Genomic DNA, 15382 nt, shown 5'->3' with positions numbered 1-15382 from the left:
AAAACACTGGAACAGGCAGATCTCTTCCTGTGAATTAGTAAATAGAGGACAGACAACTATCCGCAGAATCACCTGCCTGAGGGTGAGGGATGGGACCAGTAGCTCTATAGTTCCTTCTGGCCCTACCACCCCGAATTTGAGCTGCACAGACCAAGGCCATGGACATGACTCCTGGCACTGACACCACAGCGACCTGTAACACAGATCACTTGTGCTAGAAATATGTGCTCCTCAAGCTGGTATTGTGTGCCCTTGGCATCCATGAGGCTTTCTAAAGAGTGCGCAGGAATGGGAAGAGCTAATAATAACGTTTTAATTTCCAGATCTGGAGCTTGTGTGTGCAGGCTTTCCAAAAACAGACCTACCAGAGACTGTGTCTGTGCCTGCACAGGGCCTCCTTTTCCATTTCCATTTTCACAAAAGCTCTTCTTCCACATTACTAGGTGGGTGGGGCAAGGAGGAAACCCATACCTCACCACAAGATAGAAAAATACCCTTCTTTTTCTTCTTCTTTTTTTTTTTAGGGATGCACCTGCAGCATATGAAAGTTCCAGGGCCAGGGGTCAAATTGGAGCTGCAGCTGCCAGCCTCGCCACAGCCACGGCAATGCCAGAGCCGAGCCACATCTGTGACCTACATCACAGCTTGCAGCAACACCGGCTCTTAACCCAGTGAGTGAGGCAAGGGATTCAACCTACATCCTCATACGTTGGGTCCTTAACCCACTGAGCCACAACAGGAACTCTTGAAGAGTTTCTTGAGATAGTTATTTAACAAGGGGTGATATAGTATTTAGATTTTTATTGGATTCAAAGAAAGTCATTTTATTTTAAATGTCAAAGTTTACAATATTCTGGAAATCACATTCACTGTAAGTCTTTCAATTTACAATAAAAAAGTGTGAGATGTTGGAGTTCCCATCGTGGCTCAGTAGTTAATGAATCTGACTAGCATCCATGAGGACATAGGTTCAATCCCTGGCCTTGCTCAGTGGGTTAAGGCCAGTGTTGCGTGAGCTGTGGTGTAGGTCACAGACTCAGCTCGGATGCCACGTTACTGTGGCTGTGGTTTAGGCCACTGGCTACAGCTCTGTTTAAGACCCCTAGCCTGGGAACCTCCATATATGCTGTGGGTATGACCTTAAAAAGCAAAAAAATAAACAAATAAAAAAAAATGAGATGCCAAACGTGTGGGATGAGGGAACTGCAAATGTTTAAAAACCTTTAGATCAGACACAACTTAGAATAGATTTACAAGGAGATCCTGCTGAGCAGCATTGAGAACTTTGTCTAGATACTCATGTTGCAACAGAACAAACAGTGGGGGGAAAAATGTAATTGTAATGTATACATGTAAGGATAACTTAATCCCCTTGCTGTACAGTGGGAAAAATAAAAAAAAAAAAAAACCTTTAGAGGTTATAGGAGGGAAATGTGTTGAAGCACATGAAGTACACTGGTATCTATTCCCAGGCCAATCTGTAGATCAAAAGCAATCATCCTCTATGGCCCAAGACTCAATTTTACTATAAAGAAGGCTCTGGACTCTAACATAAACCTCTGCTTTGTATGTCTGCCACACTGATGGCATTAGCTGGTCTGTACCCCCAAATGAAACAATGAGGCAGGATGGCAGGGCTGATATGGACTGAAAACTAAAGGGCACATGGTCATGTGGTAAGCAGAGGTCTCCCTGGGATTAAGTACCAAGTTAGTGTTCCAGGGTATGATGTGGCCACTATAGCTGGTAAGACCCAGGACACCCAGTAGTTTTGAATTCAGCTCTGAAGTAAGTTCATCTTGCAATGAATGTCTTGCAGCTACCCCTGCAAAATCAACTTGCCAGGCTATCTTAGCTGTAGACCACTATACATTTGGTGCCCAGCAAGATACCTGGCCTGGGAGTTCCCGTCATGGTGCAGTGGAAACAATCTGACTAGTATCCATGAGGGATCCATGCAGGTTCCATTCCTGGCCTTGCTCAGTGGGTTATGGATCCAGCGTTGCCATGAGCTGTGATGTAGCTCACAGATGCAGCTTGGATTCCGTGTTGCTGTGGCTGTGGTGTAGGCTGGAGCTGTAGCTCTGATTCAACCCCTAGTCTGGGTACTTCCATATGCTGCTGGTGTGGCCCCAAAAAGCATGAAAATAAATTAAAAAAAAAAATCTGGCCACTTGATAATCAAATGTGTGGGGCATGAGCGCACCTCAAGGGGAAGGGGGGCTTGTTTAACCACCACCACACTGAAACATCTAGTTTTCTTGTTCCCCTTTGATAACTTAGGATTTTCTTATCAGCATGTGAGAGTGTTCTTAAGGAACTCTCTGTCCTGCCACAATAAAAAGCTACACTAAACAGTACTTTTTGGCATCCCCCCTAGAGAAACAATAAGATATGTTGGGAAGAGAATAAACAGGCTTTGGAATCTGGCCAACCTGCATTTGCAATTCAGCCCTTCTACTAACTGGCCTCATGTGGCCTTGATCAAGTGGCTTAATGTTTCCAATTATCCAATTTCTTGTTTGTCAAATGAAGATTAAAAAATGTCAGCCTGACAGGGATGTTGGGAAGATTCAATGAACCCTGAATGTGAACAGGGTTAAGTACCCAGGGAATGGCAAGCAGTGGTAGGGCAGTCTGAGGTCCTGGAGCCCTCACTTGGTTGCAGCATGCATTCGTGTATGTCATACCTGTACCCAAGCACTCGAGCATGCCTCTGCTAGATGCCAAAATGCCAACAATGTCATGATAGCCAAAACATTTTTTCTTGACTGGCTGTAACAGGATTAATTCTGCCTTGCTTCCAATATATTTTAGCAAAGTGGCCCCTACACTTCACTGCTGCATTTGAACCAGTGGATCTTAATCTCTATTTAGTTGCAAATACCTATTTTTTTCTCTTGAAAACTGCATTTAGCACAAATGCATAAAACTTTGCATTAATTTTACTGGGATCAATGTAAGCTCTCATATGCCTACCCTTTATGGTGCTTATGACTCCTGGATTAAGCTTCTTAAGCAGAAACCTCCTCTAAACAAAGACTAAGGAGATGCTTTAGGAATGTGTGGCTCCTCAGCTGGCACCTAAGCAGCGGTATCTATGTTACAACACAAGCTTTACTCTGACATTCTGGTGTCAGGCTTCGTGCAAAGAGGAAGCAAAGGAAATAAGTCCTGGATACTGATGAAGAGCTCCCAGTCAAGAGGAATCATTTCTTACATGGACAGGGGCAATGGTTTATAAATTTCTAGGAAATCAGAGTGAAATTAACTTTAGTTAATTCTCAAAAAAAAAAGTGAACCCCAGAAGTTCACTTGTCTCTGTAAAGTTCCCAAAAGAATATACTTTCTCACATTTTCTAGGGAATGTAGACGATGCAAAAGTTCCTGGTAAAAGGTATCCCTGATCAAGGGAACAATTATTTACATAGTATTTGAGATCCACAAAGTATTATGCGGAATTAGCTAGTTTCATTAAGGAAATAGAATACCAGATTTCAAAAGAGCTATGGTCTAGTTTGTTTTTGCCATATCATCCATATCTACCAATCAGATAGCCAATAAAATATGGCTACACTTTAGGTTTAAAAGAAATAACAATAGTTGACACGGAAGATGAGTAACAAATCCAAAAGACACAGAAAAGCTTGGCTTGTTTGCTTCTCATAGGGGACACTAGCTAAAATGAATGAGTTTTGGTTTTAGAGTCAAACAGACCCGATTTTTGAATCCTACCTCTGCTATGTATTAGGTATGTCACTTAACTCAGTTTCAGCCTCTATAAAATATGCATAATAATGTCTACTTCACAGGATTAACATAGGGATTAAAATAACGTAAGAAAAGAGCCTGGTATTCAACATAGGAAAATTAACCAATATAACTGTCCTACAGAGGAATAGAGCACCTATTCTTGAGCTTTTTGGCCCTCTGTCTTCTTTGGAGAAATGTCTATTTAGATCTTCTGCCTATTTTTGATTAGGTTGCTTGCTTTTTTGATATTGAGCTGTACGAGCTCTTTGTATATTGTTGGAGATTAATTCCTTGTTGGCCGCATGGTTTGCAAATATTTTCTCCCATTCTTTAGGTTGTCTTTTTGTTTTATTATTTCCTTTACGGTGCAAAATTTTTTAAGTTTAATTAGGTCCCACTTGTTTATTTTTATTTCCATTGCTCTAGGAGACATATCCAAAAAGATATTTCTGTGATTTATGTCAAAGAGTGTTCTGCCTATGTTTTCCTCGAAGAATTTTTAGAATCTTACATTGACCTCTTTGATCTCTGGAGTTTTTTTTTTTTCTTCATGGTCACCTCCACGACATATGTAAGTTCCCAGGCCAGGGACTGAATCTGAGCTCAAGCTGCAACATACGCCACGGTGGTGGCAATGCCAGAGTCTTTAACCCACTATGCTGGGCTGGGGATCAAACTCCCACTTCCTCAGAGATCTGAGAAGCTGCAGTCGGATGCTTAATCCACTGCACCAAAACAGGAACTCCAATTTTGAGTTTATTTTCATGTGTGGTGTTAGAGAATGTTCTAATTTCTTTCGTTTACATGTAGCTGTCCAGTAATCCCAGCATCACTTATTGAAAAGACTGTCTTTTCTCCATTGTGTATTCTTGTCTCCTTAGTTGTTGATTAACTGACGATAGGTGCAAAGGTTTATTTCTGGGCTTTCTATCCTGTTCCACTGATCCAAAAGGCACATGAAAACATCCCTAATTATTAGGGAATGCAAAGCAAAATGACAATGAGGTATCACCCCACAACATAGACCAAAAAGTCTACATAAAATAAATGCTGGAAAGGGTATAGAGAATAAAGAACCCTCCTAAATTGTTGTTGGGAATGTTAATTGGTACAGCCACTATGGAGAACAGTATGGAGAGTCTTTGAAAACTAAAAATAGAGCTACTATATGATCTTGCAAATCCACTCCTGGGCATATATCTGGAGAAAACCAAAATTTGAAAAAATACATGCACCCCAATGTTCATCACATTATTTCCAATAGCCAAGTCATTGATGCAACCTAAATATCATTGACACATTAATGGATAAAGAAGATGTGATCCATATATACAATGGAATATTACTCAGCCATAAAAAAGAATGAAATAATGCCATTTGCAGCAACATGGATAGAACTAGAAATTATCATACTAAGTAAGCCAAAGACAAATATCATATGATATCACTTATACGTACAATCTAAAAAAAAAAGATACAAATGAACTTATATACAAAACAGAAACAGACCAGCAGACATAGAAAACAAACTTATGGTCACCCAAGGGGAAAGATGGGGAGGAAGGATAAATTAGGAGGTTGGGATTAACATATACACACTACTATATAAAGGATAGATAACAAAGACCTACTGTATAGCACAGGGAACTATACTCTCTCTCTATATATATATAACTGAATCACTTTGGTAAAATTAACACAATATTGTAATTCAACTATAGTTCAAAAGCAATAAATAAGCAAATAAATAAATAAAGATCACCATAAAAGAAAGAAGAGTAGAGTCAAACTGCCTGGATTCAAATCCTGGCTTTACAGCTTATCAGCTTAAAATTTTTCAGGAAGTTGATATTCTAAGTGTCTTAATTTCCTCGCCTGTCAAACTGGATTACAAATAACCTCTAATTCATCAGATTTTTGTGAGATTAAATAAATTAATACATAAGAAGTAGTTTAAAATGCAATGCCTGGTCAAGTGCTCAATATATTTTAGTAAATGTAACATTTAGCAAGGGCAGTGCAATATATTTAGTAGATATATTGAGCACTGCTGAAGTGCTCAGTATATTACTATCAACTTTTGTTTTACTTGATGAGGCAAAGTATAGGGAAAACAAGGTGATGAGAGAGTACAATTAAGTTTGCAGTGGATGTTTGTGACCTTTTCATCTGATGCTCTAAGGTGACAGAAAGAAATAAGGTAATCAGAGAGGATGAGTGGCTCATTGAGATAAATAAATGTTGATGAAGCCTGTGTACACCTTCTGTGCTAAGAGATGTCACTAGGTTTAAAAACTTGGCATACATCTTATAAGACTGTCCTACATGGCCCTTCTGAGTATGAACAGGGCAGCAACCAGGCTGGGTCTCCAAGAATTACTTGACTCAGCACTGGAGTCAAGGAAACACTCATTTATTAAATGTTGACGCTGGAAACAGTGTTTGGGGGAGTAGAAGGGGTGGGAAGAAAGTTCATAGAGCTCCCTCTTAGACATGAAACATGATGAGAGAAACACCTGGTAACTTTCTCTTGCCTTCTCAGTTCATTAGCAACTAGGGAACAGGGACCGCCACTGCAGGCACTCTGACCCATTTTCCTGTGGGTTGACTTATTTTCTCTGCCCATATCCTTAGTGATACCTACCTAATGGTGTACATCTTTAATACCAAAAATGCTTCAGGACATGTTTTTGGTAGGCGAGGAGGAAAAGCTGGGTGTGGGGAAGGGCTGAAGCACACCCAGGGCTTGGCACAGCAGAGGCTCAGCAACCCTGACCTCTGAGGGGAGAGGAAGCAGGAGCATAGGCGCCTGAGGCCCGTCATGATAGGGAAGAAAAAGAGGGATGTGGAAGATATTTGGGGCTAAAACCTGGTCCCAGAGCTGAAAAGGCTGAAAAAAACATGCATCGGGCCCCCAACTGTATTATCTAAACATATCAATAACTATGGTAGGAGATTTTTAAAAGAAATGGCTCTGGGCATTGCATCCTCAAACCTTAAGATTGAGGGGTTGGTTCCTGTGACTCCCTGGTTCTTCGATGACTTAGTGGTAGGGGTATATGATTTTATTTTATCAAGAAACATAGAAGAGCAGAGTTTGGGTCCTTTTTTGCCATGCCAAAACTTTGGGAGAAAATCTGGCATTTTATATAATCAGAGAAATTATTAATCACACCCCCACTAGATACCCTCAGGATGCAACTTGAACTGAAAGCAAACTTCAAATTTACTGATTCCCACAATGAAAATGTGTACAGAGGCAGTCACCCCTAACTGTGCTAATATTAGCCTATGATGTCTTTCTGCAGTTACCATGCCTCACTGATACTTGTGCTCTCTGCTAATCTGGAATATTTGGAAGCAATTCTGCACACCCTGAACTACAGTAAATCTACAGTGCCCACTTAAAAGGCATTTCGGGCAAGAAAATGGCTGGCTACTTGATCTGCCCCTTAACCTAAACGTGGGAGTGGCTAGGATAACGAATAATTTTCCGTCTCTTGCATTTGGTTGAGTCTCTGATTTCCTAAGTAATTTCCTGTCCTGATCCTGGGTTTCTGTTCTCATTACAAGTCATGAGACTCCCGCACACTCAGTTCCCATCAGCGCCACCAGAATCACTGCCCCTACGATGACGACGCACAGACTTATAAGGCCAGGGCGATGCGGGAGTGGGAGTGGGAGTGGGGGAAGGAGAGCCAAGGGGCCCCGAAGGTGTTTACTAAAACACATCCCCCAGCCACACTTTTTTTTTTTTTTTTTTTTTTTTTTTGCAGCAGTTAAGAAAAACTGGCACCTTCTGGCGTTGAGCGTTTAATTAATGCCTTGCTGGAAGTGCATTCGCTTCCCTCCACTTGGCGGGTAGCAACAGCATCTTTGAGCTTTGCAGACAGCTGAAAACATACTCCAACAGCATCCACTCCCCTCCCACTGCAGCTTCCCCCTCCCCCAGGGGCCGTCAGCTGTTGGCCCAGAGGGGTGCGGATTTCACTGCCGCGAGCCTTCTGCTCCCCAAGCGAAACCCGAGGCGGGGCGCACTGGGACGCCTCTGCCAGTCCGCAAGGTGGGCGACAAGGTGATGACACCACGACTCTCTCCTCTGCCCTCGCCTCGCGGCTCTGCCAGAGGAGCTGCAGCAGGGGGCGGCCGCTGGGGAGCTCTGGCTGCTTTCGGGCGCCGCGGAGCACGCAGGAGCCCAAGATTCGGAGGGGACAAGGTCGGCTGCGGCGGCAGCAGCACTACCGCTGCCCCGCGGCTCCAGAGCCCAAGACCCCGGGGAGGGGAGGGCTGCGGAGGGGCGCGTAGGCGGCGGTCCGGAGCGCACTGACCCCCTCCCCCGCCGCCCCCCTTCCGTTTACCTGCACGCCGGCTGCCGCGGCGGAACTGGGTTCGCGAGAGCGGCGGCGGCGCGGGCGCCCGAGCGTTTCCCGAGGGCGGCGGGCCCGGCCGCGCAGGATGTGCTGTCTCACGCTGCGCCGGCCGCTCAGCTCGAGCTCCTCCGGGACCTAGCACTTCCTTTCCCCAGCCTGCCACTGACAGCTCCCTGGGAGCACCCAGTCTGGGACTCGCCCCGCCCCTTGCCCACGCCCTCCACGCCCCGCGCTCCTCCTGCGGGAGGGCCCTCCGCACCCGGTCTCAGCTGGGAGCGAGTGGCGCTGGTCCAGAAGCGGATGAGAGCAAGGGACCTGGGGAGTCTCTCCATCTATCCCTATGCCACGGGTAGGACTCACCTAATTGGCTGCTAACGGAAGAGCTTTGGTATTTTGGGAGCTCCTGCTGACAGGCTAGCATGGAACAACTTTCACTCCCTGACAACTACTTAGGTTATTTAAATAGAAGTCAGAAAAGCTCAGATCCATCTGCTGCACACAAAGACTTATAGATTTATCCTTAGGTTTTCCCAGAAGAAAAAAAATATATATTTAGCTTGACTCTACCACATTGCTTCTTAAAGTCCCAGCTTTTAAAAGTTGGGCAACCTAATATTCTCCATATAAGTGAAACAAGTCGAAAAAAACCAAATACTGTATAATATCAGTAGTAGGTGGAAAAAACAAAACCAACTAGTGAATATAACAAAAAAGAAAGAGATTCACAGAACAAATTAGTGGTGGGGGGGGCAAGGAGTAGGGGATAAAGAGGTAGGAACTAGTATGTATAAAATAAGCTACAAGGATATGGTGTACAACATAGGGAATATAGTCAATTTTTATAATAAGTGTAAATGGAGTATACCTTTAAAAATGGTGAAAACCACTATACTGTACCTCTATAGTATATGGCATTGTATAAGCAGAACCCTATGAGGCTTCCAGGGATACACCCCTCCTCCATATCCTCTCCTTTAGCTCTTCTCTGAAGTACCTAGATAACAGTACCTAATGCATTTTTCCTGAGTTGTTTTACAGATGCTAAAACTCCCAAGTGGAAGACATTAACTACTTGATGACTATGAGCATATAGCCCTTAGGCCTTCTGGAGTTTAAGGACTGATTATCTTAACCCTGTGACAAGGCCGTTACCTCAACATTAACCCATCAGAGAATTATGCATGACCTGATCGTGCATCCTGGGGCTCCTCTCCCTCACCTTGCCTTTAAAAACACTTTGCTGAAACCCACTGGAGAGTTCCAGCTGTTCCAGAGTGTTGATTGAGCGCTAGACGACTAGGATGGTGCCTTACAACAGATGGCTGAGCTTTCCCTCACCACAACCCCCTGTCAGTAGATTGGCTTTATTATGCCATGGCAAAGAGACCCAAGTTTGTATGTCAACTATACCTCAATAGAAAAAAAAAAAAAAGGAACATATGAGAAAGAAAAAAAAATTTATTAAACAATCTAGGTAACCATTCTTAGACTCTCCCAAAGCTGTCATAACAGCCAAGTTTTAAGGCCCAGAAATGGAGTCTGGGATTCTAATCAGTGCAAGTTTGGCACCATTTTTAGGTAAGCTTTTCATCATGTTTCTTGGATATCTATGGGGTCGTTGTACACATTAGAATGAAAGTGGAGAGCAAGGACTGAATCTTATTCATTGCAGTATCCCCAATACCTACAACAGTATGAATTTATTTAATTGACAAGTACTACAGTAATCTCAAATACAGATCTGATTGAAAATACAATATCATACTTATCTATAAAAATGACCTTACTTGTTCCAGTTTTGCCTCTGAAAAAATAATTGTGAACATAAGTATGGTTAAAAAAGAGAGAGGTAAAATGTCTTTGGATAAAAAGGGATTCGAGATATTCCAGAAGAAAAATTCTATGAAACAAATACTTGCCACTGCCACATATTGGATACTTAATATTCGTCAAACTCTACATATATTTTCCTTTTAAATTTTTCAGTTGTAGCATATACAATGTCATGCCCATAAAAAAGGTATTTGAGTCTCAAAGAAGTTAACTACCTTGCGTGAATTCCACAGCTATTGAGTGACTTACCTGAGATTAGAAACCTGGTCCACCTAACTTCAGAGCTTATTCATTCCCACCTGGTAATACCATCTCTCCAATACAGGGGTTGCTGAATGACTACTACCTGCAAAGCATTGTGCTCGGAGTTTCAGATGGTCCAAAACTGAGGAGAATATAACCCCTTTTTACAAGTAAATTTAAAATCCAGTTGAAGGTGGAAGGAGAGGTAATGGAAATATATAATTTCCATAAGGAAATGGCCAAAGCAGTACAATGTGTTAAAGAGAACTCAAATAAGAGCCCAGCTTGTAGGAGTGGGGAAGAAGGTAACATGAAATTAGAATTATAAACATGGCTAATATTTGCAATGGATAAAGTTTTTAATAGTAGAAATGAAGAAGGCAGAACATTTTCTGGTATAAACAAAGCTCCAAAGAAGGGAAAGTACTATGTGCACTTAGCAAACGTTGAGTGGGCTGGTTTGGGGGACCATAACAGACTCCTAAGGGAGCAGATTTACACCTTTACAAATGCTGCAGAGCAGACAGTGGAGCACCACTATTACAGATGTTTGAGAAGGAAATATCACTTGGGAAGAGTCATCCAAGGGTATCTGTGGGTTGGGGTTGGAACGGGGAAAGGGTGAAGAAACCAGTTCGAGGTTCATTGTAAGAATCCAGGATTGAGAAAGCCTGAATTTGTCAGGCTGTATTCATCATGAAAAGCTTGAAATACCTGCCTGGCACAAATAAGTCCTCTGTAAAAAGCAGTTATAATTATTTTTTTATCATGTACTTAGGCATAGAACAGATATAGGGTGTGGGACTGGAAATGAATATGAAATAAATGGTCTCTGTATTCTAGAGACTCAAAATCTGAAGACAAAACAAATTATCAAGCAGACTAAAACAAGTAGATTAGTTAAAGACATTTGCCATGAGAGATGGAGAAGGAGAAAATGCATTCCCAATTGGGAATTCTCGTGATCTGGAAGGTCTTGTTGAAGAGGTTCTGGGTATCAGTGTATAACTGGACACATATTTTGACATATGGCAACATGCACTTAGAATGAGGTTAGAAAACGGGCAGAAAAAGAGGCATAGATCCTATGTTTCTTGATGGATCTTAATTTTTTAGAGCATTCTAGGTTTACAAAAAATGTGCAGAAAGCACAGAGAGTTTCCATATATCCCTTGCAAATTATCAACTGCTCATTGCAAGTAACCTGTTTCACCTCTTCATGTAGCTATCACTTCAAACCTGAAAGAAGGTCTTCAAGGACAGATTAAATGGCTGCCACAACATATACTGGGCAAATTCCTAACTTGCTATAGGCATTAGGAGGGTACTTTAGAGACTCTCGGAGTAACAATGGTGTTAGGCTAAGCTCCCCTATTCTGGAGTCAGACTCTGCATGTGAACTTTACCACTTACTACGGCCTTTGTATATTTGCACACATTACTAGACTCCTCTAAGATGCAAGTCATCTAGAAGGTAAAAAGGGGCAATACTACTACTTGTCATGTGTTATATTTCAATGAGTTAATCCATGTGAAGCCCTTGGCACAGCATCTAGCAATTAAAAATGCTCAATAAATTTTAGCTATAGTTAGCTATAATTAATCCAGCCTGCATGAAAAGTTCAAAAAGTAGAACCCTCTAAATTCAGTGATCAGGAGTTCCCATTGTGGCGCAGTGGTTAACGAATCCGACTAGGAACCATGAGGTTGCGGGTTCCGTCCCTGCCCTTGCTCCGTGGGTTAATGATCCGGCGTTGCCGTGAGCTGTGGTGTAGGTTGCAGACACGGCTCGAATTCTGAGTTGCTGTGGCTCTGGTGTGGGCCGGCAGCTACAGCTCCAATTCGACCCCTAGCCTGGGAACCTCCATATGCCGCAGGGAGCGGCCCAAGAAATAGCTAAAAAAAAAAGACAAAAAATAAATAAATTCAGTGTCCAGTCTTGACATTACCAGACTTGAGGGGTCACTCAGACCTTGGGGTCACTACTAGCTTTCAAGATAGAGATTCTTTTGCCTTTGTGGACCTGCCATTCATTAGAGCTGAATACAGGCAGGCCCTGCTGCTGGCTCCCTTGTCTGACTTGCTTTCTGAAGGTGCCGCTTCATACAGGTTGCAACAGAACTTTCATACACCAGATCCCCTCACGTCTACCTGAGAATCTCCTCTGGAAATTACTGCGCAGTTCATTATATCTTGGTTGCAAAAAATAAGCTGAAAATTCACCTCAGTAGTTCAAAAGCTGTGAAACCACAGGAAAGAAATGTGAGCCAGAATTAGCTATTAAAATGAAAGGTGCCCACAGAAGAGGAAAAAAATGCTTGAAAATGTTCTCTAGTTAGGATGACATGTGCTCTACATTATGCTGAGAATAAAAATCTGTGAGGAAACTAATTTAAACCACTGCCCAATGTCACAGTTTTGCATAGGATATATATTGGGTGGGATATATTTTATGTATTATTTATTACATGACTGAAGTTGGTCTTTGCAAAATCAAAACAATAATAGATGTCCCCAAACAGGTGTTAATAGTGTCTGAAGATTTATTAGAAATCAAGGAGTGACTTATGGGAAAATCAATGATTCCAACATCTAAAGCAATTCCTGCTTTTTGTCTTCTGGACACTTTTCATTAAGGACGTTTGCCTGTGTTTCATACAGTAAGTGCAAAGACTCTGTAATAAATACACTCACACATAAAATTTGCCTTCAATTTTGGAAGAATGAATTCAGAGGTGTCTACTATATAGTTTTAGATTTCTCTAAATGCTTTTGAATGGCTTCCAAATACAACTCTAATTATACTATAATTAGCTGTGTTTATAATTACATTATAATCACTCATATTTCTATCTCCTTCACTTTTGCCACCATGTGTCTTTGCCCCTCCTTCCCCTTATATTTCTTTCCATCGGCTTTTCTTTCAAGGATGATGCTAAGCCAAAATGCATATGTTTTTAACAATAATAAAATGAACCATGAAAACATCTATACAGTAAAAGGAAAAATATTTGGATCTGAAAAAAAATTACTTTCCTGGAGTTCCCTTAGTGGCTCAGTGGTTAATGAATCTGACTAGAAACCATGAGGTTGCGGGTTCGATCCCTGGCCTTGCTCAGTGGGTTAAGGATCCGGCGTTGCCGTGAGCTGTGGTGTAGATTGCAGACGCGACTCGGATCCCGCGTTGCTGTGACTCTGGTGTAGGCCGGTGGCTACACCTCCGATTTAGACCCCTAGTCTGGGAACCTCCATATGCCGCGGGGGCAGCCCTAGAAATGGCAAAAAGACAAAAAAAAATTACTTTCTTAAAAAATCACTTTAAAATTATAGGGGGGGAAATGATTATAAAATATAAATTATTTGTGTCATTTTAAATTCACATTTTATCAGTGTCTAAATATAAATCTTTATTTGTTCCAGATGTGAAATCAGTATCTATATCTTTCTTTGTGTTCTGCCTCATTATTTGTTATTTCAAATTTTTATTTCTAGGAATCAAATAAACCTACCTTGCCAAAAGAAATTAAACCACATTGTTGGTAAATTACTTCTCTAAATTATTTCCTAGAAACATATTTTCACAGTTTTTATAATTGCTCCTTGTAAATACTGATCCTCATAGCTCTCCCAACACTTTAAAAAAGTCATCTTTTTTTAAATAAACAAGTATTTATACATCAATACTGTGGGCATGCCTTTAAACAGCAAGTCTGAGCCTCCCCTTTTTTTTTCCCAAAGTTGTTGTTGTTGTTGCTGCTATTTTAGGGTGGTACCCATGGCATACAGACGTTCCCAGGCTAGGCTTTGAATTGAAGCTACAAGTTACAGCCTATGCCACAGCCATAGCAACGCCAGATCCGAGCCTATGACCTACACCACAGCTCATGGCACCATATGGACCCTAGTCGAGTTCATTAACTGCTGAGCCATGGAGGGAACGCCCTGAGCACTTTTTTTTAATGGTGCTTCATTATTTGTTATTTCTCATGTGCTAATTTTAATATTATTTGACTGTTTGAGAAGTGAAATCTAAATACATATTTTATGTTTTTTTTTTTTTTTTTTTGTCTTTTGTCTTTTTGTTGTTGTTGTTGTTGTTGCTGTTGTTGCTATTTCTTGGGCCGCTCCCGCGGCATATGGAGGTTCCCAGGCTAGGGGTTGAATTGGAGCTGTAGCCACCGGCCTACGCCAGAGCCATAGCAACGCAGGATCCGAGCCACGTCTGCAACCTACACCACAGCTCACGGCAACGCCGGATCGTTAACCCACTGAGCAAGGGCAGGGACCGAACACGCAACCTCATGGTTCCTAGTCGGATTCATTAACCACTGCGCCACGACGGGAACTCCTAAATACATATTTTAGAATACAAATTTTGTATAGTACATTTCTCACTCCTCTTCTTTCACATGCTTACTTCATTACAGAGTTATACTCTAAGAAGAATTATAAAAGAGTTTATATAAAACATATATTTCTAGGATTAAAAGCATGGATAAATCAGAAATATTACATTCAAGTCAAGAGCATAGGCTCTGGAGTCAGGCACACCTGGATTAAAGCTAGTGCCTGTGACTTACTAGCTGTGTGATTTTGTGAAAATTGCTTAAACCCTTTAAGCCTCAATATCTTCACCTGTATAGTGGGCATAACAATGCCCATTTCTTAATATTACAATAAGAATTAAATGAAAAAAAATGCTTATAAAGAACTTAGTATAATGATCAGCACCAAGTAAACACTAAATTAATGTTAGATATTGTTATGTGAATGTGCATAGAAAAAACTGAAAAGTTACACAAAAATGTTAACAGTAGATATTTTGAGTAAAAAGACTGTGGATTTTTTTTTGCTTTGCTTTAAGTTTATCCTTACTTTCAAAATGTTCTATGATGAATACATATTATGTTCTACAACAAGCCTGTTAGATGCCAGGTATAGTCCAGTAACACCATTAAGTCACTCAAAAATAATAGAGGTTTATATAGTAACCTTCTTCCTTTTGAAATTCCCTAAAGATAATCTAAGTTCTGTCACCTGGCAGTGGTTATGGTACACAATTTACCTTCTTTTGTTGTTGTTCTCCTTTTGGCTGCACCCATGGCATGTGGAAGGGACTGAACCCAAGCCACAGCAGCAACCAGAGCCCTGCAGTGATGAGACAGGATCTTTAACCCATTGCA

General features: G+C 41.4%; 1 protein-coding gene across 4 annotated transcripts in view; it reads right to left on the bottom strand.

Annotated features, from left to right (window-relative positions):
• Positions 1-8405, bottom strand: part of DYNC1I1 (dynein cytoplasmic 1 intermediate chain 1) — a 345865-nt gene extending 337460 nt beyond the window's left edge. For 2 of the 4 annotated variants that reach the window (XM_021102404.1, XM_021102409.1), the window contains exon 1: positions 8112-8287. The gene's annotated coding sequence lies outside the window, so the exon portion shown is untranslated. Of the gene's footprint in view, positions 1-8111 lie in introns of all 4 variants that reach the window. The other 2 variants (XM_021102406.1, XM_021102408.1) reach the window with 2 other exon arrangements.

This window comes from Sus scrofa, chromosome 9, assembly GCF_000003025.6.
Source record: "Sus scrofa isolate TJ Tabasco breed Duroc chromosome 9, Sscrofa11.1, whole genome shotgun sequence".
Classification (NCBI taxonomy): domain Eukaryota; kingdom Metazoa; phylum Chordata; class Mammalia; order Artiodactyla; family Suidae; genus Sus; species Sus scrofa.
Note: the sequence above shows the minus strand (reverse complement) of the source record. Positions and strands in the feature narration are given on the sequence as shown.